Here is a 27,423-nt window from a genome sequence, read left to right on the forward strand (position 1 = left end):
ACACGCATAGACATACAAATGTCGCTCGTCAATAGCATCCCTTCACACCAACACATGGTACCCCACAATTGTCGGCAAGGCCCAGCGTAACAGGCCGAAATAGCTCAGTTGGGAGAGCGTTAGACTGAAGATCTAAAGGTCCCTGGTTCGATCCCGGGTTTCGGCAGCCGTTGTAGCCCTTACCGGTGTCACCACTACGTGGTGAACAGTTGTCTTTCCTATTAATCAGGCTAGAGCGGGCTTGATTCTTTCGCTTCTCACGTGGCTGTTGTTCATAACCGAGTGGTTGCTTAGTCTCACCTGGAACAAAGTCAAGGATCTTGCTGCCTCTTTTCTTTTCCGGCCACACGCATAGACATACAAATGTCGCTCGTCAATAGCATCCCTTCACTCCAACACATGGTACCCCACAATTGTCGGCAAGGCCCAGCGTAACAGGCCGAAATAGCTCAGTTGGGAGAGCGTTAGACTGAAGATCTAAAGGTCCCTGGTTCGATCCCGGGTTTCGGCAGCCGTTGTAGCCCTTACCGGTGTCACCACTACGTGGTGAACAGTTGTCTTTCCTATTAATCAGGCTAGAGCGGGCTTGATTCTTTCGCTTCTCACGTGGCTGTTGTTCATAACCGAGTGGTTGCTTAGTCTCACCTGGAACAAAGTCAAGGATCTTGCTGCCTCTTTTCTTTTCCGGCCACACGCATAGACATACAAATGTCGCTCGTCAATAGCATCCCTTCACTCCAACACATGGTACCCCACAATTGTCGGCAAGGCCCAGCGTAACAGGCCGAAATAGCTCAGTTGGGAGAGCGTTAGACTGAAGATCTAAAGGTCCCTGGTTCGATCCCGGGTTTCGGCAGCCGTTGTAGCCCTTACCGGTGTCACCACTACGTGGTGAACAGTTGTCTTTCCTATTAATCAGGCTAGAGCGGGCTTGATTCTTTCGCTTCTCACGTGGCTGTTGTTCATAACCGAGTGGTTGCTTAGTCTCACCTGGAACAAAGTCAAGGATCTTGCTGCCTCTTTTCTTTTCCGGCCACACGCATAGACATACAAATGTCGATCGTCAATAGCATCCCTTCACACCAACACATGGTACCCCACAATTGTCGGCGAGGCCCAGCGTAACAGGCCGAAATAGCTCAGTTGGGAGAGCGTTAGACTGAAGATCTAAAGGTCCCTGGTTCGATCCCGGGTTTCGGCAGCCGTTGTAGCCCTTACCGGTGTCACCACTACGTGGTGAACAGTTGTCTTTCCTATTAATCAGGCTAGAGCGGGCTTGATTCTTTCGCTTCTCACGTGGCTGTTGTTCATAACCGAGTGGTTGCTTAGTCTCACCTGGAACAAAGTCAAGGATCTTGCTGCCTCTTTTCTTTTCCGGCCACACGCATAGACATACAAATGTCGCTCGTCAATAGCATCCCTTCACACCAACACATGGTACCCCACAATTGTCGGCAAGGCCCAGCGTAACAGGCCGAAATAGCTCAGTTGGGAGAGCGTTAGACTGAAGATCTAAAGGTCCCTGGTTCGATCCCGGGTTTCGGCAGCCGTTGTAGCCCTTACCGGTGTCACCACTACGTGGTGAACAGTTGTCTTTCCTATTAATCAGGCTAGAGCGGGCTTGATTCTTTCGCTTCTCACGTGGCTGTTGTTCATAACCGAGTGGTTGCTTAGTCTCACCTGGAACAAAGTCAAGGATCTTGCTGCCTCTTTTCTTTTCCGGCCACACGCATAGACATACAAATGTCGCTCGTCAATAGCATCCCTTCACACCAACACATGGTACCCCACAATTGTCGGCAAGGCCCAGCGTAACAGGCCGAAATAGCTCAGTTGGGAGAGCGTTAGACTGAAGATCTAAAGGTCCCTGGTTCGATCCCGGGTTTCGGCAGCCGTTGTAGCCCTTACCGGTGTCACCACTACGTGGTGAACAGTTGTCTTTCCTATTAATCAGGCTAGAGCGGGCTTGATTCTTTCGCTTCTCACGTGGCTGTTGTTCATAACCGAGTGGTTGCTTAGTCTCACCTGGAACAAAGTCAAGGATCTTGCTGCCTCTTTTCTTTTCCGGCCACACGCATAGACATACAAATGTCGCTCGTCAATAGCATCCCTTCACACCAACACATGGTACCCCACAATTGTCGGCAAGGCCCAGCGTAACAGGCCGAAATAGCTCAGTTGGGAGAGCGTTAGACTGAAGATCTAAAGGTCCCTGGTTCGATCCCGGGTTTCGGCAGCCGTTGTAGCCCTTACCGGTGTCACCACTACGTGGTGAACAGTTGTCTTTCCTATTAATCAGGCTAGAGCGGGCTTGATTCTTTCGCTTCTCACGTGGCTGTTGTTCATAACCGAGTGGTTGCTTAGTCTCACCTGGAACAAAGTCAAGGATCTTGCTGCCTCTTTTCTTTTCCGGCCACACGCATAGACATACAAATGTCGATCGTCAATAGCATCCCTTCACACCAACACATGGTACCCCACAATTGTCGGCAAGGCCCAGCGTAACAGGCCGAAATAGCTCAGTTGGGAGAGCGTTAGACTGAAGATCTAAAGGTCCCTGGTTCGATCCCGGGTTTCGGCAGCCGTTGTAGCCCTTACCGGTGTCACCACTACGTGGTGAACAGTTGTCTTTCCTATTAATCAGGCTAGAGCGGGCTTGATTCTTTCGCTTCTCACGTGGCTGTTGTTCATAACCGAGTGGTTGCTTAGTCTCACCTGGAACAAAGTCAAGGATCTTGCTGCCTCTTTTCTTTTCCGGCCACACGCATAGACATACAAATGTCGCTCGTCAATAGCATCCCTTCACACCAACACATGGTACCCCACAATTGTCGGCAAGGCCCAGCGTAACAGGCCGAAATAGCTCAGTTGGGAGAGCGTTAGACTGAAGATCTAAAGGTCCCTGGTTCGATCCCGGGTTTCGGCAGCCGTTGTAGCCCTTACCGGTGTCACCACTACGTGGTGAACAGTTGTCTTTCCTATTAATCAGGCTAGAGCGGGCTTGATTCTTTCGCTTCTCACGTGGCTGTTGTTCATAACCGAGTGGTTGCTTAGTCTCACCTGGAACAAAGTCAAGGATCTTGCTGCCTCTTTTCTTTTCCGGCCACACGCATAGACATACAAATGTCGCTCGTCAATAGCATCCCTTCACACCAACACATGGTACCCCACAATTGTCGGCAAGGCCCAGCGTAACAGGCCGAAATAGCTCAGTTGGGAGAGCGTTAGACTGAAGATCTAAAGGTCCCTGGTTCGATCCCGGGTTTCGGCAGCCGTTGTAGCCCTTACCGGTGTCACCACTACGTGGTGAACAGTTGTCTTTCCTATTAATCAGGCTAGAGCGGGCTTGATTCTTTCGCTTCTCACGTGGCTGTTGTTCATAACCGAGTGGTTGCTTAGTCTCACCTGGAACAAAGTCAAGGATCTTGCTGCCTCTTTTCTTTTCCGGCCACACGCATAGACATACAAATGTCGCTCGTCAATAGCATCCCTTCACACCAACACATGGTACCCCACAATTGTCGGCAAGGCCCAGCGTAACAGGCCGAAATAGCTCAGTTGGGAGAGCGTTAGACTGAAGATCTAAAGGTCCCTGGTTCGATCCCGGGTTTCGGCAGCCGTTGTAGCCCTTACCGGTGTCACCACTACGTGGTGAACAGTTGTCTTTCCTATTAATCAGGCTAGAGCGGGCTTGATTCTTTCGCTTCTCACGTGGCTGTTGTTCATAACCGAGTGGTTGCTTAGTCTCACCTGGAACAAAGTCAAGGATCTTGCTGCCTCTTTTCTTTTCCGGCCACACGCATAGACATACAAATGTCGATCGTCAATAGCATCCCTTCACACCAACACATGGTACCCCACAATTGTCGGCAAGGCCCAGCGTAACAGGCCGAAATAGCTCAGTTGGGAGAGCGTTAGACTGAAGATCTAAAGGTCCCTGGTTCGATCCCGGGTTTCGGCAGCCGTTGTAACCCTTACCGGTGTCACCACTACGTGGTGAACAGTTGTCTTTCCTATTAATCAGGCTAGAGCGGGCTTGATTCTTTCGCTTCTCACGTGGCTGTTGTTCATAACCGAGTGGTTGCTTAGTCTCACCTGGAACAAAGTCAAGGATCTTGCTGCCTCTTTTCTTTTCCGGCCACACGCATAGACATACAAATGTCGCTCGTCAATAGCATCCCTTCACACCAACACATGGTACCCCACAATTGTCGGCAAGGCCCAGCGTAACAGGCCGAAATAGCTCAGTTGGGAGAGCGTTAGACTGAAGATCTAAAGGTCCCTGGTTCGATCCCGGGTTTCGGCAGCCGTTGTAGCCCTTACCGGTGTCACCACTACGTGGTGAACAGTTGTCTTTCCTATTAATCAGGCTAGAGCGGGCTTGATTCTTTCGCTTCTCACGTGGCTGTTGTTCATAACCGAGTGGTTGCTTAGTCTCACCTGGAACAAAGTCAAGGATCTTGCTGCCTCTTTTCTTTTCCGGCCACACGCATAGACATACAAATGTCGATCGTCAATAGCATCCCTTCACACCAACACATGGTACCCCACAATTGTCGGCAAGGCCCAGCGTAACAGGCCGAAATAGCTCAGTTGGGAGAGCGTTAGACTGAAGATCTAAAGGTCCCTGGTTCGATCCCGGGTTTCGGCAGCCGTTGTAGCCCTTACCGGTGTCACCACTATGTGGTGAACAGTTGTCTTTCCTATTAATCAGGCTAGAGCGGGCTTGATTCTTTCGCTTCTCACGTGGCTGTTGTTCATAACCGAGTGGTTGCTTAGTCTCACCTGGAACAAAGTCAAGGATCTTGCTGCCTCTTTTCTTTTCCGGCCACACGCATAGACATACAAATGTCGCTCGTCAATAGCATCCCTTCACACCAACACATGGTACCCCACAATTGTCGGCAAGGCCCAGCGTAACAGGCCGAAATAGCTCAGTTGGGAGAGCGTTAGACTGAAGATCTAAAGGTCCCTGGTTCGATCCCGGGTTTCGGCAGCCGTTGTAGCCCTTCCCGGTGTCACCACTACGTGGTGAACAGTTGTCTTTCCTATTAATCAGGCTAGAGCGGGCTTGATTCTTTCGCTTCTCACGTGGCTGTTGTTCATAACCGAGTGGTTGCTTAGTCTCACCTGGAACAAAGTCAAGGATCTTGCTGCCTCTTTTCTTTTCCGGCCACACGCATAGACATACAAATGTCGCTCGTCAATAGCATCCCTTCACACCAACACATGGTACCCCACAATTGTCGGCAAGGCCCAGCGTAACAGGCCGAAATAGCTCAGTTGGGAGAGCGTTAGACTGAAGATCTAAAGGTCCCTGGTTCGATCCCGGGTTTCGGCAGCCGTTGTAGCCCTTACCGGTGTCACCACTATGTGGTGAACAGTTGTCTTTCCTATTAATCAGGCTAGAGCGGGCTTGATTCTTTCGCTTCTCACGTGGCTGTTGTTCATAACCGAGTGGTTGCTTAGTCTCACCTGGAACAAAGTCAAGGATCTTGCTGCCTCTTTTCTTTTCCGGCCACACGCATAGACATACAAATGTCGCTCGTCAATAGCATCCCTTCACTCCAACACATGGTACCCCACAATTGTCGGCAAGGCCCAGCGTAACAGGCCGAAATAGCTCAGTTGGGAGAGCGTTAGACTGAAGATCTAAAGGTCCCTGGTTCGATCCCGGGTTTCGGCAGCCGTTGTAGCCCTTACCGGTGTCACCACTACGTGGTGAACAGTTGTCTTTCCTATTAATCAGGCTAGAGCGGGCTTGATTCTTTCGCTTCTCACGTGGCTGTTGTTCATAACCGAGTGGTTGCTTAGTCTCACCTGGAACAAAGTCAAGGATCTTGCTGCCTCTTTTCTTTTCCGGCCACACGCATAGACATACAAATGTCGCTCGTCAATAGCATCCCTTCACTCCAACACATGGTACCCCACAATTGTCGGCAAGGCCCAGCGTAACAGGCCGAAATAGCTCAGTTGGGAGAGCGTTAGACTGAAGATCTAAAGGTCCCTGGTTCGATCCCGGGTTTCGGCAGCCGTTGTAGCCCTTACCGGTGTCACCACTACGTGGTGAACAGTTGTCTTTCCTATTAATCAGGCTAGAGCGGGCTTGATTCTTTCGCTTCTCACGTGGCTGTTGTTCATAACCGAGTGGTTGCTTAGTCTCACCTGGAACAAAGTCAAGGATCTTGCTGCCTCTTTTCTTTTCCGGCCACACGCATAGACATACAAATGTCGATCGTCAATAGCATCCCTTCACACCAACACATGGAACCCCACAATTGTCGGCAAGGCCCAGCGTAACAGGCCGAAATAGCTCAGTTGGGAGAGCGTTAGACTGAAGATCTAAAGGTCCCTGGTTCGATCCCGGGTTTCGGCAGCCGTTGTAGCCCTTACCGGTGTCACCACTACGTGGTGAACAGTTGTCTTTCCTATTAATCAGGCTAGAGCGGGCTTGATTCTTTCGCTTCTCACGTGGCTGTTGTTCATAACCGAGTGGTTGCTTAGTCTCACCTGGAACAAAGTCAAGGATCTTGCTGCCTCTTTTCTTTTCCGGCCACACGCATAGACATACAAATGTCGCTCGTCAATAGCATCCCTTCACACCAACACATGGTACCCCACAATTGTCGGCAAGGCCCAGCGTAACAGGCCGAAATAGCTCAGTTGGGAGAGCGTTAGACTGAAGATCTAAAGGTCCCTGGTTCGATCCCGGGTTTCGGCAGCCGTTGTAGCCCTTACCGGTGTCACCACTACGTGGTGAACAGTTGTCTTTCCTATTAATCAGGCTAGAGCGGGCTTGATTCTTTCGCTTCTCACGTGGCTGTTGTTCATAACCGAGTGGTTGCTTAGTCTCACCTGGAACAAAGTCAAGGATCTTGCTGCCTCTTTTCTTTTCCGGCCACACGCATAGACATACAAATGTCGATCGTCAATAGCATCCCTTCACACCAACACATGGAACCCCACAATTGTCGGCAAGGCCCAGCGTAACAGGCCGAAATAGCTCAGTTGGGAGAGCGTTAGACTGAAGATCTAAAGGTCCCTGGTTCGATCCCGGGTTTCGGCAGCCGTTGTAGCCCTTACCGGTGTCACCACTACGTGGTGAACAGTTGTCTTTCCTATTAATCAGGCTAGAGCGGGCTTGATTCTTTCGCTTCTCACGTGGCTGTTGTTCATAACCGAGTGGTTGCTTAGTCTCACCTGGAACAAAGTCAAGGATCTTGCTGCCTCTTTTCTTTTCCGGCCACACGCATAGACATACAAATGTCGCTCGTCAATAGCATCCCTTCACACCAACACATGGTACCCCACAATTGTCGGCAAGGCCCAGCGTAACAGGCCGAAATAGCTCAGTTGGGAGAGCGTTAGACTGAAGATCTAAAGGTCCCTGGTTCGATCCCGGGTTTCGGCAGCCGTTGTAGCCCTTACCGGTGTCACCACTACGTGGTGAACAGTTGTCTTTCCTATTAATCAGGCTAGAGCGGGCTTGATTCTTTCGCTTCTCACGTGGCTGTTGTTCATAACCGAGTGGTTGCTTAGTCTCACCTGGAACAAAGTCAAGGATCTTGCTGCCTCTTTTCTTTTCCGGCCACACGCATAGACATACAAATGTCGCTCGTCAATAGCATCCCTTCACTCCAACACATGGTACCCCACAATTGTCGGCAAGGCCCAGCGTAACAGGCCGAAATAGCTCAGTTGGGAGAGCGTTAGACTGAAGATCTAAAGGTCCCTGGTTCGATCCCGGGTTTCGGCAGCCGTTGTAGCCCTTACCGGTGTCACCACTACGTGGTGAACAGTTGTCTTTCCTATTAATCAGGCTAGAGCGGGCTTGATTCTTTCGCTTCTCACGTGGCTGTTGTTCATAACCGAGTGGTTGCTTAGTCTCACCTGGAACAAAGTCAAGGATCTTGCTGCCTCTTTTCTTTTCCGGCCACACGCATAGACATACAAATGTCGCTCGTCAATAGCATCCCTTCACACCAACACATGGTACCCCACAATTGTCGGCAAGGCCCAGCGTAACAGGCCGAAATAGCTCAGTTGGGAGAGCGTTAGACTGAAGATCTAAAGGTCCCTGGTTCGATCCCGGGTTTCGGCAGCCGTTGTAGCCCTTACCGGTGTCACCACTACGTGGTGAACAGTTGTCTTTCCTATTAATCAGGCTAGAGCGGGCTTGATTCTTTCGCTTCTCACGTGGCTGTTGTTCATAACCGAGTGGTTGCTTAGTCTCACCTGGAACAAAGTCAAGGATCTTGCTGCCTCTTTTCTTTTCCGGCCACACGCATAGACATACAAATGTCGCTCGTCAATAGCATCCCTTCACACCAACACATGGTACCCCACAATTGTCGGCAAGGCCCAGCGTAACAGGCCGAAATAGCTCAGTTGGGAGAGCGTTAGACTGAAGATCTAAAGGTCCCTGGTTCGATCCCGGGTTTCGGCAGCCGTTGTAGCCCTTACCGGTGTCACCACTATGTGGTGAACAGTTGTCTTTCCTATTAATCAGGCTAGAGCGGGCTTGATTCTTTCGCTTCTCACGTGGCTGTTGTTCATAACCGAGTGGTTGCTTAGTCTCACCTGGAACAAAGTCAAGGATCTTGCTGCCTCTTTTCTTTTCCGGCCACACGCATAGACATACAAATGTCGCTCGTCAATAGCATCCCTTCACACCAACACATGGTACCCCACAATTGTCGGCAAGGCCCAGCGTAACAGGCCGAAATAGCTCAGTTGGGAGAGCGTTAGACTGAAGATCTAAAGGTCCCTGGTTCGATCCCGGGTTTCGGCAGCCGTTGTAGCCCTTACCGGTGTCACCACTACGTGGTGAACAGTTGTCTTTCCTATTAATCAGGCTAGAGCGGGCTTGATTCTTTCGCTTCTCACGTGGCTGTTGTTCATAACCGAGTGGTTGCTTAGTCTCACCTGGAACAAAGTCAAGGATCTTGCTGCCTCTTTTCTTTTCCGGCCACACGCATAGACATACAAATGTCGCTCGTCAATAGCATCCCTTCACTCCAACACATGGTACCCCACAATTGTCGGCAAGGCCCAGCGTAACAGGCCGAAATAGCTCAGTTGGGAGAGCGTTAGACTGAAGATCTAAAGGTCCCTGGTTCGATCCCGGGTTTCGGCAGCCGTTGTAGCCCTTACCGGTGTCACCACTACGTGGTGAACAGTTGTCTTTCCTATTAATCAGGCTAGAGCGGGCTTGATTCTTTCGCTTCTCACGTGGCTGTTGTTCATAACCGAGTGGTTGCTTAGTCTCACCTGGAACAAAGTCAAGGATCTTGCTGCCTCTTTTCTTTTCCGGCCACACGCATAGACATACAAATGTCGATCGTCAATAGCATCCCTTCACACCAACACATGGTACCCCACAATTGTCGGCAAGGCCCAGCGTAACAGGCCGAAATAGCTCAGTTGGGAGAGCGTTAGACTGAAGATCTAAAGGTCCCTGGTTCGATCCCGGGTTTCGGCAGCCGTTGTAGCCCTTACCGGTGTCACCACTACGTGGTGAACAGTTGTCTTTCCTATTAATCAGGCTAGAGCGGGCTTGATTCTTTCGCTTCTCACGTGGCTGTTGTTCATAACCGAGTGGTTGCTTAGTCTCACCTGGAACAAAGTCAAGGATCTTGCTGCCTCTTTTCTTTTCCGGCCACACGCATAGACATACAAATGTCGCTCGTCAATAGCATCCCTTCACTCCAACACATGGTACCCCACAATTGTCGGCAAGGCCCAGCGTAACAGGCCGAAATAGCTCAGTTGGGAGAGCGTTAGACTGAAGATCTAAAGGTCCCTGGTTCGATCCCGGGTTTCGGCAGCCGTTGTAGCCCTTACCGGTGTCACCACTACGTGGTGAACAGTTGTCTTTCCTATTAATCAGGCTAGAGCGGGCTTGATTCTTTCGCTTCTCACGTGGCTGTTGTTCATAACCGAGTGGTTGCTTAGTCTCACCTGGAACAAAGTCAAGGATCTTGCTGCCTCTTTTCTTTTCCGGCCACACGCATAGACATACAAATGTCGCTCGTCAATAGCATCCCTTCACTCCAACACATGGTACCCCACAATTGTCGGCAAGGCCCAGCGTAACAGGCCGAAATAGCTCAGTTGGGAGAGCGTTAGACTGAAGATCTAAAGGTCCCTGGTTCGATCCCGGGTTTCGGCAGCCGTTGTAGCCCTTACCGGTGTCACCACTACGTGGTGAACAGTTGTCTTTCCTATTAATCAGGCTAGAGCGGGCTTGATTCTTTCGCTTCTCACGTGGCTGTTGTTCATAACCGAGTGGTTGCTTAGTCTCACCTGGAACAAAGTCAAGGATCTTGCTGCCTCTTTTCTTTTCCGGCCACACGCATAGACATACAAATTTCGATCGTCAATAGCATCCCTTCACACCAACACATGGTACCCCACAATTGTCGGCAAGGCCCAGCGTAACAGGCCGAAATAGCTCAGTTGGGAGAGCGTTAGACTGAAGATCTAAAGGTCCCTGGTTCGATCCCGGGTTTCGGCAGCCGTTGTAGCCCTTATCGGTGTCACCACTACGTGGTAAACAGTTGTCTTTTGGTGGCCAGGCAGCCGATGTAACCGGACGCACTCTCAGCTCTCTCCGCCGAATCTCCTGACATCCATCCTGCACGCTGCCCGTCCTGCCTGGTCTTGGTGCCCAAGTGCTGCGGAACAGTGCCCTGATCATCCCGGTGCCCTCCGTTCCTAGATCCGAGGAGAATGTCGGCGGCTAGGAAGCAAAACGCAAACCGAGCTGCAGACAGCATGGCAAGCCAAGATGGCGCGCAGGCCTCCCGCACAGCCAAGGAGAAGCACAGGGATGGAGCGGAGAGACTTTTCTCCAGAGTACTGGATGCGGGTCCCGGCGCTCTCCCGGAGAGACAGAGCGAGCTGGCCGGGGGAACATCTGATACGGACGATACTGTCCCTCTGGAGGATGGCGGAGGCCCGGAATTCCTATGGAGCGCCGTGAGTACTCCTAATAGCAACCCCACTAGGCCGCAGTCTCTCCCCAGCCCTGCCTCTGATAGTGAGCCCTCACTTAGAGACATTTTTGCGGCCATTACCACGTGCAATACCTCCCTAGCTGCCCTGACTGCTGACATCAAAGGGGTTAAAGCGGAAATAACATTTTTGAGGCAAGATGCACAAAAATTGAGGGAAAGAACCTCTGCTGCAGAGGGCAGGATAAGCTCCATTGAAGATGACATGGCCCCCATGCAAAGAGATCTCTCATATAATAACCATCTCCTCACTCAACACTCATCCCGATTAGAGGAATTAGAGAACAGAATGAGAAGGAATAACGTGAGACTGGTTGGTTTGCCTGAAAGAGCTGAAGGAAAGGACCCTGTTGAGTTTATTGAAAATTGGCTGGTGTCTGCTTTTGGCAAAGAAGCTTTCACTCCATTATTCTCAGTTGAGAGAGCACACAGAGTGCCTTCTCGGCCTCTGCCACCGGGGGCCCCTCCAAGACCCTTTCTGTTTAAATTGCTCCATTATAAAGATAGGGATGCTATACTGCGCAATGCTAGGCTTAAACCTGAAGCCATGAAGATTGATAATGCTAAAATCTCCTGCTTCCCTGACTTCTCTGCTGAGCTACAAAAGCAACGTGCAAAGTTTATAGACATTAAACGCCGCCTCAGAGCTCTAGATGTAAAATATGCTATGCTATACCCCTCCAAGCTGAGGGTGGAAGCTCTAGGCTCCGTTCACTTTTTTGACCTTCCGTCTTCGGCCGCACAGTGGCTGGACAGAGAGGAACGCTCAATCCGTGATGGTCGCATCCAACGCCGCGCTCAACAGGACGGGTAATACTCTGATTTAATTATCGCTGACAACTACCTGTTTGTTCCTATTCCAAGGCGGAGAAGCTGCTGATGTTTAATCCACATTTTACTACTTGGGCTACTTTGTTTCAGCTGCTGAGAAGTTTGAACACTTTGGTGCACTTCCACTGTTGCCCCCATGTGGATTTGGCTGCGGCCCCACCTTGCTTACGAGCACATAAGTTTGGCCATGTTGGCCTATGGTTATATGACTTTGTTTTTTCTTCTACTATCCCTTCATCTTCTGTGCAACCTCGCTGGAGGACCACCTCGATTCGTCGTGTACCACTCCCATCCTGAACTTGCCACCCCTCTTGTGACTACCTCAACTGCGTATTGCTCATTGCTCTCTGTATCGTCCCTACTACTGATGCTGCACCTTCCTACCCCGATACATATCTCTTGCGTCTGCCGGAGGTCGGATGCCCATTTTCTCCTTGCCGGTCTGATCTACCACCCTCATACTCAGTATGATAGTACTGTTATTACCATGCATGTTTTACCTGTTTCTAAACTACAATGGCTGCATTGACTAGATTTGTGTCTTGGAATGTGAGGGGTTTAAACAACCCGGTTAAGCGCCTGGCCGTGCTCCGTACGGTCAAGCGAATAGCTGCTGATATTATTTGTCTGCAGGAGACTCACCTCCCCCCGACCTCCACACCCCAATTTGCGGTAAGGCAATTTAGCCACCAATTTCATTCTACCTTCTCAGTGTACTCGAGGGGGGTGAGTATCCTGGTCAAGCAGGGCGCGCAGTTTACGGTCCTGAAAACACAAATTGACCCCGATGGGAGGTATATCTTTATCTTATGCTGTATACACGGTACTAAATGTATTTTGGCTGGAATATATATTCCTCCTCCGTTTTCATCTAGTATATTGAAGGTATTGACAGATTTCATGGCCCGCTTTACGGGAATACCTGTATTAGTGATCGGTGATTTTAATAACTGTCTGGATAATACTAGGGATAGAATGTCTGCACAAGGAGAAGTGGGAGTACGGGGAGGGAGCGGGCCTACTTCGTTTGCCCGCTTAATAGCGGAAATGGGCCTCACAGATGTCTGGAGAGCTCATAACCCGGAGGCCAGGGTTTACTCCTGTCAATCGGCCTCTATTGGTTGCTTGTCCAGAATTGACCTTGGTTTAGGGAATGATTTGCTCCTACCAATGTTAGAGTCCTCCCAGTACCACCCCAGGCAGGTCTCGGACCACTCCCCATTGTCAATAGACATCAGGTGTGGAGCCCGCAGGGGTAATACCCTTTGGAAGCTCAACCCCTTCTGGCTATCGCTTATTCCAGATCCAGATCCTATCCCGGAACTACTCACAAATTTCCTTGAACGAAATTTGAACACGGCAACATTGAACGTGGTATGGGATACGATTAAAGCCTTCCTCAGAGGCCAATTCATTAGGGAAATTTCCAAGGTCAAAACGTCCACAAAGAAATGGGAGATGTCGGTGCTGGAGGAGGTAGGATCCTCTGAAGGCAGATATATAGCTGACCCCACGGACGATAATAGACGTTCGTGGCTAGCGGCACAAACCTTACTTAAAGACCTATCCATGCAGTTAGCTGAAAATAAACGTTTCTTCCTACAGCAGAGCCACTTCGAAGAGGGTGAAAACACAGGTCACATGTTAGCACTACTAGCTAGATCACAACAATCATCCTCTCACATTACGTCGATCACGAATCACGCGGGGACTCCGTGTCACTCAACTAAGGAAGTCATAGAGACCTTCGAACTCTTTTTTCAGGAAGTATACTCTTCCAAAGTTAACCCCACTCAGGCCGAGATTTACACGTTTCTAGACAAATACCCCATTCCATCTTTGTCTGCTTCGGATGTTGCCCTGCTCAATGCTCCTCTAACAGAGGAGGAATTACTAGAAGCACTAGCACACTCGAAAAATGGTCGAGCCCCGGGGGCTGACGGGTTACCATCCGAAGTGTACAAAAGATATGCTACCCAACTCCTCCCTACTCTTCTTAAAGTCTATAATCATGCACTTGAAACGGGTTTCCTTCCCCCATCCATGAATGAGGCCCTTGTGGTGGTCCTGTTGAAACCTGGTAAGGATCCCTTGTCACCGGATTCCTATAGGCCGATCTCACTTCTGACATGTGATGTCAAGCTGTTGGCCAGGGCTCTGGCTAGCAGGTTGGCTAAATGCATACAAAAAGTGATTCACAGAGATCAGTCGGGGTTTATCCCGACGAGGTCAACTTCGCAGAACTTGCGCAGACTTTTCTTAAACTTGCAAATTCCCCCGGACAATGTAGGAAATAGGGCGGTTCTATCGTTGGACGCCGCCAAGGCGTTCGACAGCGTAGAATGGCCCTATCTTTGGGAAGTCCTGAGTCGATTTGGGGTGGGATCCACGTTTTTGAAGTGGGTTCAGCTGTTGTATAGTTCCCCGTCGGCGAGAATGCGCGTCAACGGGGAAGTATCGGAACCCTTCCATCTTGCTAGGGGCACCCGGCAGGGGTGCCCTTTGTCGCCCCTGTTGTTTGCTCTGGCTCTCGAACCACTGGCCATTCACATCAGGCATATGCAGGAAATAGTGGGGTTTCAGAGAGGACCTAGGAAAGATGTTGTCTCCCTTTATGCGGATGACACTCTAATATACTTGGGAGATACAGACGGCTCTTTAAAAAATGTTATGAACCTAATTGCTGGCTTCGGTCGGCTCTCGGGTTTCTCTATTAACTGGAATAAATCGGTCCTTATGCCCTTAGATCCCCTGCCGGGTCCATTGCCTGACTGCGCAAGGGACATTGCTGTGGTGGATGAATTTCGTTATTTGGGCATACAGGTCACACCACTCCCGCTTCAATACCTAGACAGGAATCTATCTCCACTACTACAAAAACTCCGCCTAAAATGCTCAGCCTGGAGGAAATTGCCACTGTCTGTGACTGGTAGAGTCAATTTAATTAAGATGGTTTGGGCGCCTCAGCTCCTGTACATCTTTCACAACTCTCCAATTTGGATTACACACAAATGGTTTACTCGGATAGACTCTCAGTTTAGGGAACTAATCTGGGGGGGAAAAGTGGCTCGTATTAGTCTACACTCACTGCAACTTACAAAAGATCAAGGGGGCCTCGCGGTCCCACACTCGAGGTTCTATTTTATAGCCTCACAGCTCCAGCATCTTGGTAATTGGGCTGTGGTTGATGACTCGGATCCGATCAGGTCATTGATAGTCCCAATAGATTCGGCACTCCCGGCACTGGTGTATCTGGAGGCTGGTCTTACCCAGTTCCCTGATACTCTTCCCACGATAACTCTATTGAACACTCTATGGAAATATGTGAGAAACACTTTTAAACTTAAAGCGATCTGCCAGTTCACTCCAATTTGGAGAAATAAATACTTAGGAGAGCTCTTTACACTGAAGGGCTTCGGCCCCTGGGAGAGGCTCGGGATACATTATGTTACCCAGTTGTTCTCTGGCACTGTCTTTAAAACTTTTGCGGCCATGAAAGAAGACTTTGGGTTACATAACACCCAATTCTATCAATACCTACAGTTGAGACACGCAGTACAGTGTGAGGGTAGACTCTCCCCACTGATTGTGGTAGCGCACCCTCTGATGAGAGATGTGCTCTCCACGGAGGACAGGGCAGGTATGATTTCACGGGTATATGCAAGACTGCTCCAACACACTCATGATGCCAGTAAACTTCCCTGCAGACGTGGGTGGGAGCGTGACTTGGGACCTATAGATGGGGAAACCTGGGAGTTGTGTCTGACATCCGCCCCCTTAGTCTCAGTCTCTGCATCTCAAAGACTATCACATTTATATTTACTACATAGGGTGTACAGGACCCCAGCCAGGCTACACAAATGGGGCTTTAGGGACACCCCCTTGTGCCCAAAATGCACTGCACAAACTGGCGATCTGCTACACATGATGTGGAAGTGCCCCAAGTTATTCCGGTATTGGAAATTCGTTCTGGATACTATAGCTCAGGTGTTTCAGATACCAGTTATTACTGATCCAGTGGTTTGCCTCCTTGGTGCCTTGGAACTACCTGACCTTCCCCCAAATGGCCATACCGCAGTGCTAAGATTGCTCTATCTTGCCCGCAAAGAGATAGCTAAACTATGGATAACCCCTAGGGTACCAACGGGCACACAATGGGTGACACAGGTCAACAGTATTTTAATACGCGAAAAGTTAACATACCAACATCGGGGTGCATTAAAGAAATTTTATTCTATGTGGCAGCCATGGCTAGATGTGCCGGGACTAGGCCCCTTGCAGTTGGTGAGGGACAGATTATTGCAGGGATAAAATGCCTTTGTTTCAGGGTGTGGGAATGCAACTGCGCTGTGAATAGAGAGAGAGAGAGTGGGGCATGCTACACCACTCATTGGAGAACCCAAAGAGGTGCTGAGAACATAATGGTGGTCCACAGTTCTTTTTTCTCTTTCTTTTCCCCTCTTCTTCCTTATCTTTTTCTTCCTTTTTTCTCTCTTTCTCACTCTTTTTCACTACCTGTCTTCCCTCCTCCCTTTGCTCTCAACCTTAGTTTGTGAAACTTCTTCTCACCCCCTGAGATTGCAGTCGGATGCTTCTGTGCACAGTCAGACTACATTTACCAGGGTAATAATGCATACTGATTGTAGTATTGTAAAGTGTAACACTTTCTCATAACTGCCTTGTTTACGTTTATGATGGCAGGTATGCCATTAGAGTACATTGGTATTAGACCGAAACTTAATATACGCTGATATAAGATTGTATCCTGACCCTTTTTGCTTTTTCCCTGTATACTGCAAATGATACTTACCTGTCTGTGTGCAACCATGTGATTGTATCTCTATTTTTCTACAATAAACTTGTTTTTTGATTTAAAAAAAAAAACAGTTGTCTTTCCTATTAATCAGGCTAGAGCGGGCTTGATTCTTTCTCTTCTCACGTGGCTGTTGTTCATAACCGAGTGGTTGCTTAGTCTCACCTGGAACAAAGTCAAGGATCTTGCTGCCTCTTTTCTTTTCCGGCCACACGCATAAACATACAAATGTCGATCGTCAATAGCATCCCTTCACACCAACACATGGTACCCCACAATTGTCGGCAAGGCCCCAGCGTAACAGGCTGAAATAGCTCAGTTGGGAGAGCGTTAGACTGAATCTCTAAAGGTTCCTGGTTCGATCCCGCGTTTCGGCAGCCGTTGTAACCCTTACCGGTGTCACCACTACGTGGTGAACAGTTGTCTTTCCTATTAATCAGGCTAGAGCGGGCTTGATTCTTTCGCTTCTCACGTGGCTGTTGTTCATAACCAAGTGGTTGCTTAGTCTCACCTGGAACAAAGTCAAGGATCTTGCTGCCTCTTTTCTTTTCCGGCCACACGCATAGACATACAAATGTCGATCGTCAATAGCATCCCTTCACTCCAACACATGGTACCCCACAATTGTCGGCAAGGCCCAGCGTAACAGGCCGAAATAGCTCAGTTGGGAGAGCGTTAGACTGAAGATCTAAAGGTCCCTGGTTTGATCCCGGGTTTCGGCAGCCGTTGTAGCCCTTACCGGTGTGACCACTACGTGGTGAACAGTTGTCTTTCCTATTAATCAGGCTAGAGCGGGCTTGATTCTTTCGCTTCTCACGTGGCTGTTGTTCATAACCGAGTGGTTGCTTAGTCTCACCTGGAACAAAGTCAAGGATCTTGCTGCCTCTTTTCTTTTCCGGCCACACGCATAGACATACAAATGTCGATCGTCAATAGCATCCCTTCACACCAACACATGGAACCCCACAATTGTCGGCAAGGCCCAGCGTAACAGGCCGAAATAGCTCAGTTGGGAGAGCGTTAGACTGAAGATCTAAACGTCCCTGGTTCGATCCCGGGTTTCGGCAGCCGTTGTAGCCCTTACCGTTGTAGCCCTTACCGGTGTCACCACTACGTGGTGAACAGTTGTCTTTCCTATTAATCAGGCAAGAGCGGGCTTGATTCTTTCGCTTCTCACGTGGCTGTTGTTCATAACAGAGTGGTTGCTTAGTCTCACCTGGAACAAAGTCAAGGATCTTGCTGCCTCTTTTCTTTTCCGGCCACACGCATAGACATACAAATGTCGATCGTCAATAGCATCCCTCCCTTCACACCAACACATGGTACCCCACAATTGTCGGCAAGGCCCAGCATAACAGGCCGAAATAGCTCAGTTGGGAGAGCGTTAGACTGAAGATCTAAAGGTCCCTGGTTCGATCCCGGGTTTCGGCAGCCGTTGTAGCCCTTACCGGTGTCACCACTATGTGGTGAACAGTTGTCTTTCCTATTAATCAGGCTAGAGCGGGCTTGATTCTTTCGCTTCTCACGTGGCTGTCGTTCATAACCGAGTGGTTGCTTAGTCTCACCTGGAACAAAGTCAAGGATCTTGCTGCCTCTTTTCTTTTCCGGCCACACGCATAGACATACAAATGTCGATCGTCAATAGCATCCCTTCACACCAACACATGGTACCCCACAATTGTCGGCAAGGCCCAGCGTAACAGGCCGAAATAGCTCAGTTGGGAGAGCGTTAGACTGAAGATCTAAAGGTCCCTGGTTCGATCCCGGGTTTCGGCAGCCGTTGTAACCCTTACCGGTATCACCACTACGTGGTGAACAGTTGTCTTTCCTATTAATCAGGCTAGAGCGGGCTTGATTATTTCGCTTCTCACGTGGCTGTCGTTCATAATCGAGTGGTTGCTCAGTCTCACCTGGAACAAAGTCAAGGATCTTGCTGCCTCTTTTCTTTTCCGGCCACACGCATAGACATACAAATGTGGATCGTCAATAGCATCCCTTCACACCAACACATGGTACCCCACAATTGTCGGCAAGGCCCAGCGTAATAGGCCGAAATAGCTCAGTTGGGAGAGCGTTAGACTGAAGATCTAAAGGTCCCTGGTTCGATCCCGGGTTTCGGCAGCCGTTGTAGCCTTTACCGGTGTCACCACTACGTGGTTGAAACAGTTGTCTTTCCTATTAATCAGGCTAGAGCGGGCTTGATTCTTTCGCTTCTCACGTGGCTGTTGTTCATAACCGAGTGGTTGCTTAGTCTCACCTGGAACAAAGTCAAGGATCTTGCTGCCTCTTTTCTTTTCCGGCCACACGCATAGACATACAAATGTCGATCGTTAATAGCATCCCTTCACACCAACACATGGTACCCCACAATTGTCGGCAAGGCCCAGCGTAACAGGCCGAAATAGCTCAGTTGAGAGAGCGTTAGACTGAAGATTAACCAAAGGGTCTCCCCGAAGTGGTTTATAGGTGGTAACATCTTTGGTTAAACTTAAGGAGCAACTCCAACTATGGACGTCAGAAGGCACAGCCAAGTCCATATTAACCATCAAGGAGGCATTATATCTAGTTCCTAATACACCCAGGACTCCAGTTCTTTATATAGTACCTAAGGTACACAAGGACAAAATAAACCCACCAGGAAGGCCCATAATAAGTGGGATCGGATCCTTATATTCCAGGATAGGAGAATATCTCAACACTTTTTTCCAACCGTTGGTCACACAAGGTAAATCATACCTGAAAGACAGTCGGGAACTTATCAAGTCCCTATCTTCCCTAACAATAACAGAGTCTACATGGTTGGTTACAGTAGACGTAGAGTCTCTGTATACAAACATCAGACAGGAGGATGCCATAGAAGCAGTAACATTGGCACTCAGGACTGATCCCAGATTACCAGAGGTCCAAATAAAATTCCTCATTGATGGACTCCGACAGGCAATGGGAAACAATTACTTCTGGGCATTGGGACTGTTCTATAATCAAATCAAGGGAGTTGCGATGGGGGCTCGTTATGCCCCCAGTGTTGCAAATTTGGTACTGAATAAATGGGAAGAAGAAACCATCTACCATGACAATCACGTTTCACTCATCTATTACATGAGGTATATAGATGATATTATCCTCATGTGGGAGGGATCCTGGGTCACACTCCAAGCCTTTCTGAATAGTTTGAATAACAACCAATATGGACTCAAAATCACTGCAACTTCCAGTCTGGTCTCCATTAACTATTTGGATCTAACTTTAACAAAGAATGACAACAAAATTAGTACACGCACGTACTTTAAAGGTACAGATAGGAATGCCTTTGTGCCAGTGAACAGCTGCCACCATCCCAAGTGGTTAAGCACTATTCCGAAAGGACAGTACATGCGGATTCGCCGCAATTGCGACACTACCACTGATTTTCAATCCCAATCCCTGATTTTAACGGAAAAATTCAAGGAAAAAGGATACCACTCCCAGGCACTTGAAAAAACTACACTGGAAGTAACAAATATGGACCGCGACCAACTTTTGACTTTAAGGAAGAGGGCCCCTTTTTCAGGTAATTTGGCCTTCTTCTCGGGCTTTCACCGACAATATTTACATATTGAGAAAATGATTAAAAAACATTGGCCCATCCTGCTCAAAGACAATGATTTGGCCGCAATTTTACCCCCTAAACCTAAATTTGTCTACAGAAGGGCACCAGGTCTTCGGAACATAATAGCCCCAAATGTACCTGACCCTCCCCCTCGACCTCCCACCTTTCTTGATGGAACAGGTTTCCATCACTGTACAAGGTGCAAATCATGTAAAAGTACGACCAGAAAAAACAGAAAAATAGTCAAATTTAAATCTAATAACACACAGAAAGAATACACTGTAAAATCACTTATAACTTGTGATTCACATCACGTTACATATCTATTAGAATGCCCGTGTTCTCTCCAATATGTAGGCCGCACTACCAGAAAACTTAGAATAAGAATCAATGAACACGTGGCCAACATTAAAAATGGATTCCCCAATCACAGTGTATCCCGCCACTTTGACCAACATCATGATCGAGACCCCAGTAAACTTTCTTTTGTTGGTATAGATAAGGTCAGCAGTCATTGGAGAGGCACCAACATGACACAGGCCATCTCCCAGAACGAGACCATGTGGATCCATCGTTTGGGGACGATGCATCCGCATGGCCTCAATATTGAATTGGACCTAAACTGCTTCCTTACAAATTACAAAAATAGAGTGTTGAGTTTTAATAGAGTTTATATAGTATTACCATTTCATATTTTACTATATGTAAACTACTTTTTTAATTATTTTTGATTTTATGATATATATTTTTAAAATAATTTTATTCATCATCTATCAGTCAGGGTTCTATACATGTGGACCGATTGGATGAACCTACCATCCAACATACCCCAAAGGCCCACTCATGTGTATTACCCTATCAAGTAAATTTTAGAGACACAGATTCATCGTTATATTTCTATATTTACTATTTTTAAGTCTGCTCATATTAAATTTAGTAAGCCTTTTGTATAAACATAGGTTTTTTAAATAAGTGTTCATTGCACATGCTTCGGCATGATTATATGATCATTGATTTTATCATATTTTTGCAGTTGGTGAGCAGGTATGACTACCAAGTATTTTGATCTTTATGTCATTTTAGGGGCAACAACGAATGGTTGTCCATTTGCATTATCAGTATCTGTTGCATTGAATCTAGCACTGGGGCTGCCGTACAACACTCCCCGCCCACAACAATTGACAGACGTATAAAACATATCGAACTAGCGTGGTTGGGTACGCCCCCTGAAGATGTTCACAACGAAACGTACGTCGAGGCGGTACCTAACCACGCACGCACATCGTCACTTCCTGTATCGCTGGTTCCCAGCACAGCTGAGGTGGAACGCACGCCCAGACAACGAGCGCGGCATCCAGTATCTAGGATCTTTTCCGCTACAACGCGAGATAGCCCCAGTGCCGGGTTCAAGGCACCCTAAACGGTAGGCGGCCACTTGGCTCCCTCTGCTTACTTCATATTTTAATAAAAAACATACTACACTATGTTCGACATTACTTTTGTCTTACATGCATAAATCGGGCATCTAATGAACATCGCAAGCATTACTGCCAGGACGTTACTAACATTACAGGTGATCCTGTTACAAGCCTTAATGTTCCCTTTTTTGGTAACAAAGTAAGGGACATTAATATCTGGTAAGAAGCCATCCAATTCTTACACTTTGGTGATAGTCTTAAAGGTGAAGGTGGAAACATCACTCTATCCGAAAATACAGCACGCAGCACTTTATTTTGATTCAACAGCATGCAAATTTTCTTCACCACTTGAGGAATCATTTGGCAAAATAGACTTTCATCTGAATGCCAATACCTATTAATAGAACTTGGTTCTTTTTTCACAGTTTTTATTTATTTCATTTTATTTATTTGGCACAGCAACTTGAGCAACCCATCACTGGAACACAGCTCATTATCATAGGACTTTTTACTATAGTAATCACAGGTGTTTTATATATATTTGTTTATGAAATTTCAAGTATGTATCACAATTTATTTATTTATTAGCGCACCCATTCCCACACATTTTTACACTGCATAATCTTCTGATTATTACTGGGTAGCAGCTTAACACTGTATATAAATTAATTTAATTTACTGGCGCGAGATACAACACACACAAATATATTAGAGAGTAGGCAATCCACTGGAGCCATTACCCCTTAACATGTAGGGCAACCTAAAAATGCAATATAATGCCTTGAAGAAATGTAGAAGTGGTCAATACAAGTGTTGATCTGGAGCAGTAGCTGGGAGTCAAATAGTAGGAGTCCCCATGTATGGGTTAGGTTAGAAAACATCAACCCATAGATGTATTGTGGAAGGGTATATATGGTGAAAAAATGTAAAATTAGAAATAAAGCAGTTCAAATCAATATCCAGGTTGAGGCCTCTAGGGGCTAGAGACCCCAACCTGTGTATTCAACGGGTCTCATTTTGTGAGACCTGGATCTTTTTGTTGCCCCCCGCCAGTGGTCTTTAATAATGTCAACCCCATAGAACGTGAGGCAAGATGGATCCTTATGATGTTTTTCCTCAAAATGTCTAGAGAGACTATGTTTTGGGAATCCATTACGTATGTTTTTGATGTGCTCACGTGTTCTTACACATAAGGGTCTGGTGGTACGGCCCACGTACTGGAGTCGGCAGGGGCACTCTATGATGTAGGTCACATGGGTGCTATTACAAGTAATAAGTTCTTTTATCTGGAACTCTCTATTGTAGACATGGGACTTGAATGTTGTTTTCCTCCGAGGTTGGGGTTTATTTGTTTTGCACGGTAGGCATCTCTGGCATCTGTAGAATCTTTCAAGTTCTGGACAAATATTCACTTCCCCGGGAGGATCAAGTACATTGTGGACAAGGTGTGTTCGTAGTGTTGGTGCTCTACGGTAAATGAATCTGGGTCGTGATGGCAATAACGCTGCTAAAGTTCTGTCCTCTTTCAAAATGGGCCAATACTTTTTGAAGATCTTTTCCAATTGTTGGTATTGGTTGCTGTATTCTGTGATAAAGGCCAGATCCATGGTATGTGCTTGATGAAGCTTTTTCTTGTTGAGCAAAGCTCCCCTATCCATCTCACGAATGTTAATTTTCAGTTTTGTCAGCACCTATGCTTTGGGGATGCGTTTCCACTGGTGCAACTCCAATGTTGCCTGATTCAGGGTGCGATTTTGAAATGCAGCTTTAGTGCGACTGTGGTGTGGCTTTGAATGCGTTTTTGATCCAGAAGTCGCATCAAAATGGTGCAGGTACCTTTATCGGTCACTGCAGCATTGAGCCACATAGATTGGAATGGGTGCTATTGAAATCAATGGGCTGCGAGTTGTAATGCGACTTTGGGGTCCAAAGTCGCATGGCAAATCGCATCAGTAGAAACGGAGACTAAATCACACTGAATTATCTGGATGTATGTGAATCTAAACTGGGGATTGTAAGCGGTGTAATTTAATCTGGAAACACTGGCTATATTGTAACTGCTAAAAAAAAACATCACTCTATCCGAAAATACAGCACGCAGCACTTTATTTTGATTCAACAGCATGCAAATTTTCTTCACCACTTGAGGAATCATTTGGCAAAATAGACTTTCATCTGAATGCCAATACCTATTAATAGAACTTGGTTCTTTTTTCACAGTTTTTATTTATTTCATTTTATTTATTTGGCACAGCAACTTGAGCAACCCATCACTGGAACACAGCTCATTATCATAGGACTTTTTACTATAGTAATCACAGGTGTTTTATATATATTTGTTTATGAAATTTCAAGTATGTATCACAATTTATTTATTTATTAGCGCACCCATTCCCACACATTTTTACACTGCATAATCTTCTGATTATTACTGGGTAGCAGCTTAACACTGTATATAAATTAATTTAATTTACTGGCGCGAGATACAACACACACAAATATATTAGAGAGTAGGCAATCCACTGGAGCCATTACCCCTTAACATGTAGGGCAACCTAAAAATGCAATATAATGCCTTGAAGAAATGTAGAAGTGGTCAATACAAGTGTTGATCTGGAGCAGTAGCTGGGAGTCAAATAGTAGGAGTCCCCAAGTATGGGTTAGGTTAGAAAACATCAACCCATAGATGTATTGTGGAAGGGTATATATGGTGAAAAAATTTAAAATTAGAAATAAAGCAGTTCAAATCAATATCCAGGTTGAGGCCTCTAGGGGCTAGAGACCCCAACCTGTGTATTCAACGGGTCTCATTTTGTGAGACCTGGATCTTTTTGTTGCCCCCCGCCAGTGGTCTTTAATAATGTCAACCCCATAGAACGTGAGGCAAGATGGATCCTTATGATGTTTTTCCTCAAAATGTCTAGAGAGACTATGTTTTGGGAATCCATTACGTATGTTTTTGATGTGCTCACGTGTTCTTACACATAAGGGTCTGGTGGTACGGCCCACGTACTGGAGTCGGCAGGGGCACTCTATGATGTAGGTCACATGGGTGCTATTACAAGTAATAAGTTCTTTTATCTGGAACTCTCTATTGTAGACATGGGACTTGAATGTTGTTTTCCTCCGAGGTTGGGGTTTATTTGTTTTGCACGGTAGGCATCTCTGGCATCTGTAGAATCTTTCAAGTTCTGGACAAATATTCACTTCCCCGGGAGGATCAAGTACATTGTGGACAAGGTGTGTTCGTAGTGTTGGTGCTCTACGGTAAATGAATCTGGGTCGTGATGGCAATAACGCTGCTAAAGTTCTGTCCTCTTTCAAAATGGGCCAATACTTTTTGAAGATCTTTTCCAATTGTTGGTATTGGTTGCTGTATTCTGTGATAAAGGCCAGATCCATGGTATGTGCTTGATGAAGCTTTTTCTTGTTGAGCAAAGCTCCCCTATCCATCTCACGAATGTTAATTTTCAGTTTTGTCAGCACCTATGCTTTGGGGATGCGTTTCCACTGGTGCAACTCCAATGTTGCCTGATTCAGGGTGCGATTTTGAAATGCAGCTTTAGTGCGACTGTGGTGTGGCTTTAAATGCGTTTTTGATCCAGAAGTCGCATCAAAATGGTGCAGGTACCTTTATCGGTCACTGCAGCATTGAGCCACATAGATTGGAATGGGTGCTATTGAAATCAATGGGCTGCGAGTTGTAATGCGACTTTGGGGTCCAAAGTCGCATGGCAAATCGCATCAGTAGAAACGGAGACTAAATCACACTGAATTATCTGGATGTATGTGAATCTAAACTGGGGATTGTAAGCGGTGTAATTTAATCTGGAAACACTGGCTATATTGTAACTGCTAAAAAAAAAATCATAGTGTAATTAGGTGTTCGTCAGTTAAAATTGCCTCCTGTAGTACAAGCCATCATAGGGTCTAATCAAGCTTAACGCTTGGGAAGCCCTGTGGTACAGTAAGCATTTCTTTTAGAATACTTTGGAAAGTCCGCGGGGAGGTTGAACCATTTGGTTTGGAAAATCTCCGGGCTAATTTTTTGAAGGACTATAATCAGTACATGGATTGTTCTGGCAAGTAGTGAAAAAAATTCGGTAAAGGTGGCAGGTGCAAGCCCTGTCAACCCAATCATGTCAAAGTGTAGCTAGCTTTGGAATAAGCGACCTATAAGGTTTGCGGGATCAGCTCAAGGTCCTTCGTCCGTAAAAGGATGGGAAATCAAATCGCTTCAAAACGGAATTCTGACCGTGGGGAACCTTACCACTTGACTCCGAAGGAAGAAATGATTGATAAATATGGACCTTGGGTTGTGAAATATATAAATGATGGGAATCGCTAGACTGGAAACAGTATTTTTAAGAGAAATGCGAGATGCTTGGAGGGCAGGGATGGTAGGATAACAGAACAGAGGAGGTGAGTATTTTTAATAGGGAATCCACATTCCCAGAGAAGTGATAAACAGAGGTTAGCTAAGTGTGTTGTGCGGAAATGTGTGAGATCCATGGATTGTGAGGTTGTGTGTGATGGCATGATGATTTGTTTTGTGTTGGTTAAGGTTTAAAAATTGGGAATGGTGTTCTATAGTTCAGAGAGCAACCAGCCCCCTCTCTTTCCTTGACACAAGTTAAATTGAGAGTGTGTGACGTGTGTTCTCACTGCTGACTCAGTGCTGACAGCCCAAATGACCCCCCTTTTTTTTCCAGGTCTGTGAGAGTGGAAAAGAGATCTTATTGACTTGCAAATGACCTGAGCCTGCATTCTGTAATGGTGAATTGAAAAGGGCATTTACTAAAATGTGTTTGTTTTTCTTTACAGAAGGTTCTGCAAAAATGTTGTGATGAAGTATTATGATTGGTTAATAAGTGGAACCGTTAAAAGGTTTATTACGAGTTGCTAATTTTTTTTCCTCCTACCATGGTGACATTTTTTATTTTTTGGGGGGGGGGGGGAATTATTGGTATACCATAAAACAAAAATCCATATGGCATTAATATGTATTATAGTAATACAAATTAATGAATGAAAAGTTGAGCTCAACAATTTTTGGTATTTTAAAAGAAAGTGCACGGTTTATGTAATATATAGTAATGTATATTTGTGTTTCATATGCTAATGTCCTGTTACAGGTATATAACCATTGTTTTTTGTTTCCAGGTTAAGAAAAAATTGAATGTTTATTACTAACTTTTATTTTGTGTTTAATCCCTCAGAATCGATAACTGGGTTTTCAGGATTTCAGAATAAGAGGAAATCTTTATGTTGTTCAGTCGGTGGGGTTTCACAAGGTTTAGGTTTTCATGACCATTATCTATTTGGAACGTCTAGTGGTCAGTCCATTTGGCTATGTTTTTGGACCACCTAGTGGAGGTTACATGTTCTGATCCACTGAATAGCAGAACCAACTAACTGAGGTCCGCGTATTAGTTTTTTTATGACAAGTTGAGTAAGACTGCAGGGGATAATTGGCACACTAACACATATATTAGGCTAAGTAGCATTCAGGGGTACCACACTTAGGGGCTGATTTACCAAGCCTTTACTCCATGACTCATGGAGTAAAAGCAGGAGTAGCAGCCGTTTTGACATTTACTATTGAAATACGCTGCTAGTGCAGTGTATTTCCCTAGTTACTAAAGTGCTCAGTGCGCCCAGGAGAGGGCGCATTGTGCACCTGATAGACCTGGCGCACGGCACATTGAAATGTAAATTGCGGGGGTTCGGGCGGGAGTTTATTAGGGGAGGGAGGGG

The 27,423-nt window shown here is 46.8% G+C and overlaps 37 non-coding genes across 37 annotated transcripts; all 37 read left to right on the top strand.

Annotated features, from left to right (window-relative positions):
* The first annotated feature begins 93 nt into the window (after window positions 1-93).
* On the top strand, window positions 94-166 carry TRNAF-GAA. Its single transcript has one exon. It is a non-coding gene; the product is annotated as a tRNA-Phe (tRNA).
* A 272-nt stretch (window positions 167-438) lies between these two features.
* TRNAF-GAA lies at window positions 439-511 on the top strand. The gene has a single exon. It is a non-coding gene; the product is annotated as a tRNA-Phe (tRNA).
* A 272-nt stretch (window positions 512-783) lies between these two features.
* On the top strand, window positions 784-856 carry TRNAF-GAA. Its single transcript has one exon. It is a non-coding gene; the product is annotated as a tRNA-Phe (tRNA).
* Window positions 857-1,128: 272 nt separating this feature from the next.
* Window positions 1,129-1,201, top strand: TRNAF-GAA. The gene has a single exon. It is a non-coding gene; the product is annotated as a tRNA-Phe (tRNA).
* A 272-nt stretch (window positions 1,202-1,473) lies between these two features.
* TRNAF-GAA lies at window positions 1,474-1,546 on the top strand. Its single transcript has one exon. It is a non-coding gene; the product is annotated as a tRNA-Phe (tRNA).
* A 272-nt stretch (window positions 1,547-1,818) lies between these two features.
* On the top strand, window positions 1,819-1,891 carry TRNAF-GAA. The gene has a single exon. It is a non-coding gene; the product is annotated as a tRNA-Phe (tRNA).
* Window positions 1,892-2,163: 272 nt separating this feature from the next.
* On the top strand, window positions 2,164-2,236 carry TRNAF-GAA. The gene has a single exon. It is a non-coding gene; the product is annotated as a tRNA-Phe (tRNA).
* Window positions 2,237-2,508: 272 nt separating this feature from the next.
* Window positions 2,509-2,581, top strand: TRNAF-GAA. Its single transcript has one exon. It is a non-coding gene; the product is annotated as a tRNA-Phe (tRNA).
* Window positions 2,582-2,853: 272 nt separating this feature from the next.
* Window positions 2,854-2,926, top strand: TRNAF-GAA. Its single transcript has one exon. It is a non-coding gene; the product is annotated as a tRNA-Phe (tRNA).
* Window positions 2,927-3,198: 272 nt separating this feature from the next.
* TRNAF-GAA lies at window positions 3,199-3,271 on the top strand. The gene has a single exon. It is a non-coding gene; the product is annotated as a tRNA-Phe (tRNA).
* A 272-nt stretch (window positions 3,272-3,543) lies between these two features.
* On the top strand, window positions 3,544-3,616 carry TRNAF-GAA. The gene has a single exon. It is a non-coding gene; the product is annotated as a tRNA-Phe (tRNA).
* A 272-nt stretch (window positions 3,617-3,888) lies between these two features.
* TRNAF-GAA lies at window positions 3,889-3,961 on the top strand. The gene has a single exon. It is a non-coding gene; the product is annotated as a tRNA-Phe (tRNA).
* Window positions 3,962-4,233: 272 nt separating this feature from the next.
* TRNAF-GAA lies at window positions 4,234-4,306 on the top strand. The gene has a single exon. It is a non-coding gene; the product is annotated as a tRNA-Phe (tRNA).
* A 272-nt stretch (window positions 4,307-4,578) lies between these two features.
* On the top strand, window positions 4,579-4,651 carry TRNAF-GAA. Its single transcript has one exon. It is a non-coding gene; the product is annotated as a tRNA-Phe (tRNA).
* Window positions 4,652-4,923: 272 nt separating this feature from the next.
* TRNAF-GAA lies at window positions 4,924-4,996 on the top strand. The gene has a single exon. It is a non-coding gene; the product is annotated as a tRNA-Phe (tRNA).
* A 272-nt stretch (window positions 4,997-5,268) lies between these two features.
* On the top strand, window positions 5,269-5,341 carry TRNAF-GAA. The gene has a single exon. It is a non-coding gene; the product is annotated as a tRNA-Phe (tRNA).
* Window positions 5,342-5,613: 272 nt separating this feature from the next.
* Window positions 5,614-5,686, top strand: TRNAF-GAA. The gene has a single exon. It is a non-coding gene; the product is annotated as a tRNA-Phe (tRNA).
* A 272-nt stretch (window positions 5,687-5,958) lies between these two features.
* Window positions 5,959-6,031, top strand: TRNAF-GAA. The gene has a single exon. It is a non-coding gene; the product is annotated as a tRNA-Phe (tRNA).
* A 272-nt stretch (window positions 6,032-6,303) lies between these two features.
* On the top strand, window positions 6,304-6,376 carry TRNAF-GAA. The gene has a single exon. It is a non-coding gene; the product is annotated as a tRNA-Phe (tRNA).
* A 272-nt stretch (window positions 6,377-6,648) lies between these two features.
* TRNAF-GAA lies at window positions 6,649-6,721 on the top strand. The gene has a single exon. It is a non-coding gene; the product is annotated as a tRNA-Phe (tRNA).
* Window positions 6,722-6,993: 272 nt separating this feature from the next.
* TRNAF-GAA lies at window positions 6,994-7,066 on the top strand. Its single transcript has one exon. It is a non-coding gene; the product is annotated as a tRNA-Phe (tRNA).
* Window positions 7,067-7,338: 272 nt separating this feature from the next.
* On the top strand, window positions 7,339-7,411 carry TRNAF-GAA. Its single transcript has one exon. It is a non-coding gene; the product is annotated as a tRNA-Phe (tRNA).
* A 272-nt stretch (window positions 7,412-7,683) lies between these two features.
* TRNAF-GAA lies at window positions 7,684-7,756 on the top strand. The gene has a single exon. It is a non-coding gene; the product is annotated as a tRNA-Phe (tRNA).
* Window positions 7,757-8,028: 272 nt separating this feature from the next.
* On the top strand, window positions 8,029-8,101 carry TRNAF-GAA. The gene has a single exon. It is a non-coding gene; the product is annotated as a tRNA-Phe (tRNA).
* Window positions 8,102-8,373: 272 nt separating this feature from the next.
* TRNAF-GAA lies at window positions 8,374-8,446 on the top strand. The gene has a single exon. It is a non-coding gene; the product is annotated as a tRNA-Phe (tRNA).
* Window positions 8,447-8,718: 272 nt separating this feature from the next.
* TRNAF-GAA lies at window positions 8,719-8,791 on the top strand. Its single transcript has one exon. It is a non-coding gene; the product is annotated as a tRNA-Phe (tRNA).
* Window positions 8,792-9,063: 272 nt separating this feature from the next.
* TRNAF-GAA lies at window positions 9,064-9,136 on the top strand. The gene has a single exon. It is a non-coding gene; the product is annotated as a tRNA-Phe (tRNA).
* Window positions 9,137-9,408: 272 nt separating this feature from the next.
* Window positions 9,409-9,481, top strand: TRNAF-GAA. The gene has a single exon. It is a non-coding gene; the product is annotated as a tRNA-Phe (tRNA).
* A 272-nt stretch (window positions 9,482-9,753) lies between these two features.
* Window positions 9,754-9,826, top strand: TRNAF-GAA. Its single transcript has one exon. It is a non-coding gene; the product is annotated as a tRNA-Phe (tRNA).
* A 272-nt stretch (window positions 9,827-10,098) lies between these two features.
* Window positions 10,099-10,171, top strand: TRNAF-GAA. Its single transcript has one exon. It is a non-coding gene; the product is annotated as a tRNA-Phe (tRNA).
* A 272-nt stretch (window positions 10,172-10,443) lies between these two features.
* Window positions 10,444-10,516, top strand: TRNAF-GAA. The gene has a single exon. It is a non-coding gene; the product is annotated as a tRNA-Phe (tRNA).
* Window positions 10,517-16,963: 6,447 nt separating this feature from the next.
* TRNAF-GAA lies at window positions 16,964-17,036 on the top strand. The gene has a single exon. It is a non-coding gene; the product is annotated as a tRNA-Phe (tRNA).
* A 272-nt stretch (window positions 17,037-17,308) lies between these two features.
* On the top strand, window positions 17,309-17,381 carry TRNAF-GAA. The gene has a single exon. It is a non-coding gene; the product is annotated as a tRNA-Phe (tRNA).
* A 272-nt stretch (window positions 17,382-17,653) lies between these two features.
* Window positions 17,654-17,726, top strand: TRNAF-GAA. The gene has a single exon. It is a non-coding gene; the product is annotated as a tRNA-Phe (tRNA).
* A 291-nt stretch (window positions 17,727-18,017) lies between these two features.
* Window positions 18,018-18,090, top strand: TRNAF-GAA. The gene has a single exon. It is a non-coding gene; the product is annotated as a tRNA-Phe (tRNA).
* A 272-nt stretch (window positions 18,091-18,362) lies between these two features.
* Window positions 18,363-18,435, top strand: TRNAF-GAA. Its single transcript has one exon. It is a non-coding gene; the product is annotated as a tRNA-Phe (tRNA).
* Window positions 18,436-18,707: 272 nt separating this feature from the next.
* Window positions 18,708-18,780, top strand: TRNAF-GAA. The gene has a single exon. It is a non-coding gene; the product is annotated as a tRNA-Phe (tRNA).
* The last annotated feature ends 8,643 nt before the right edge of the window (window positions 18,781-27,423 follow it).

This window comes from Rana temporaria, chromosome 4 (genome assembly GCF_905171775.1).
Source record: "Rana temporaria chromosome 4, aRanTem1.1, whole genome shotgun sequence".
NCBI lineage: Eukaryota > Metazoa > Chordata > Amphibia > Anura > Ranidae > Rana > Rana temporaria.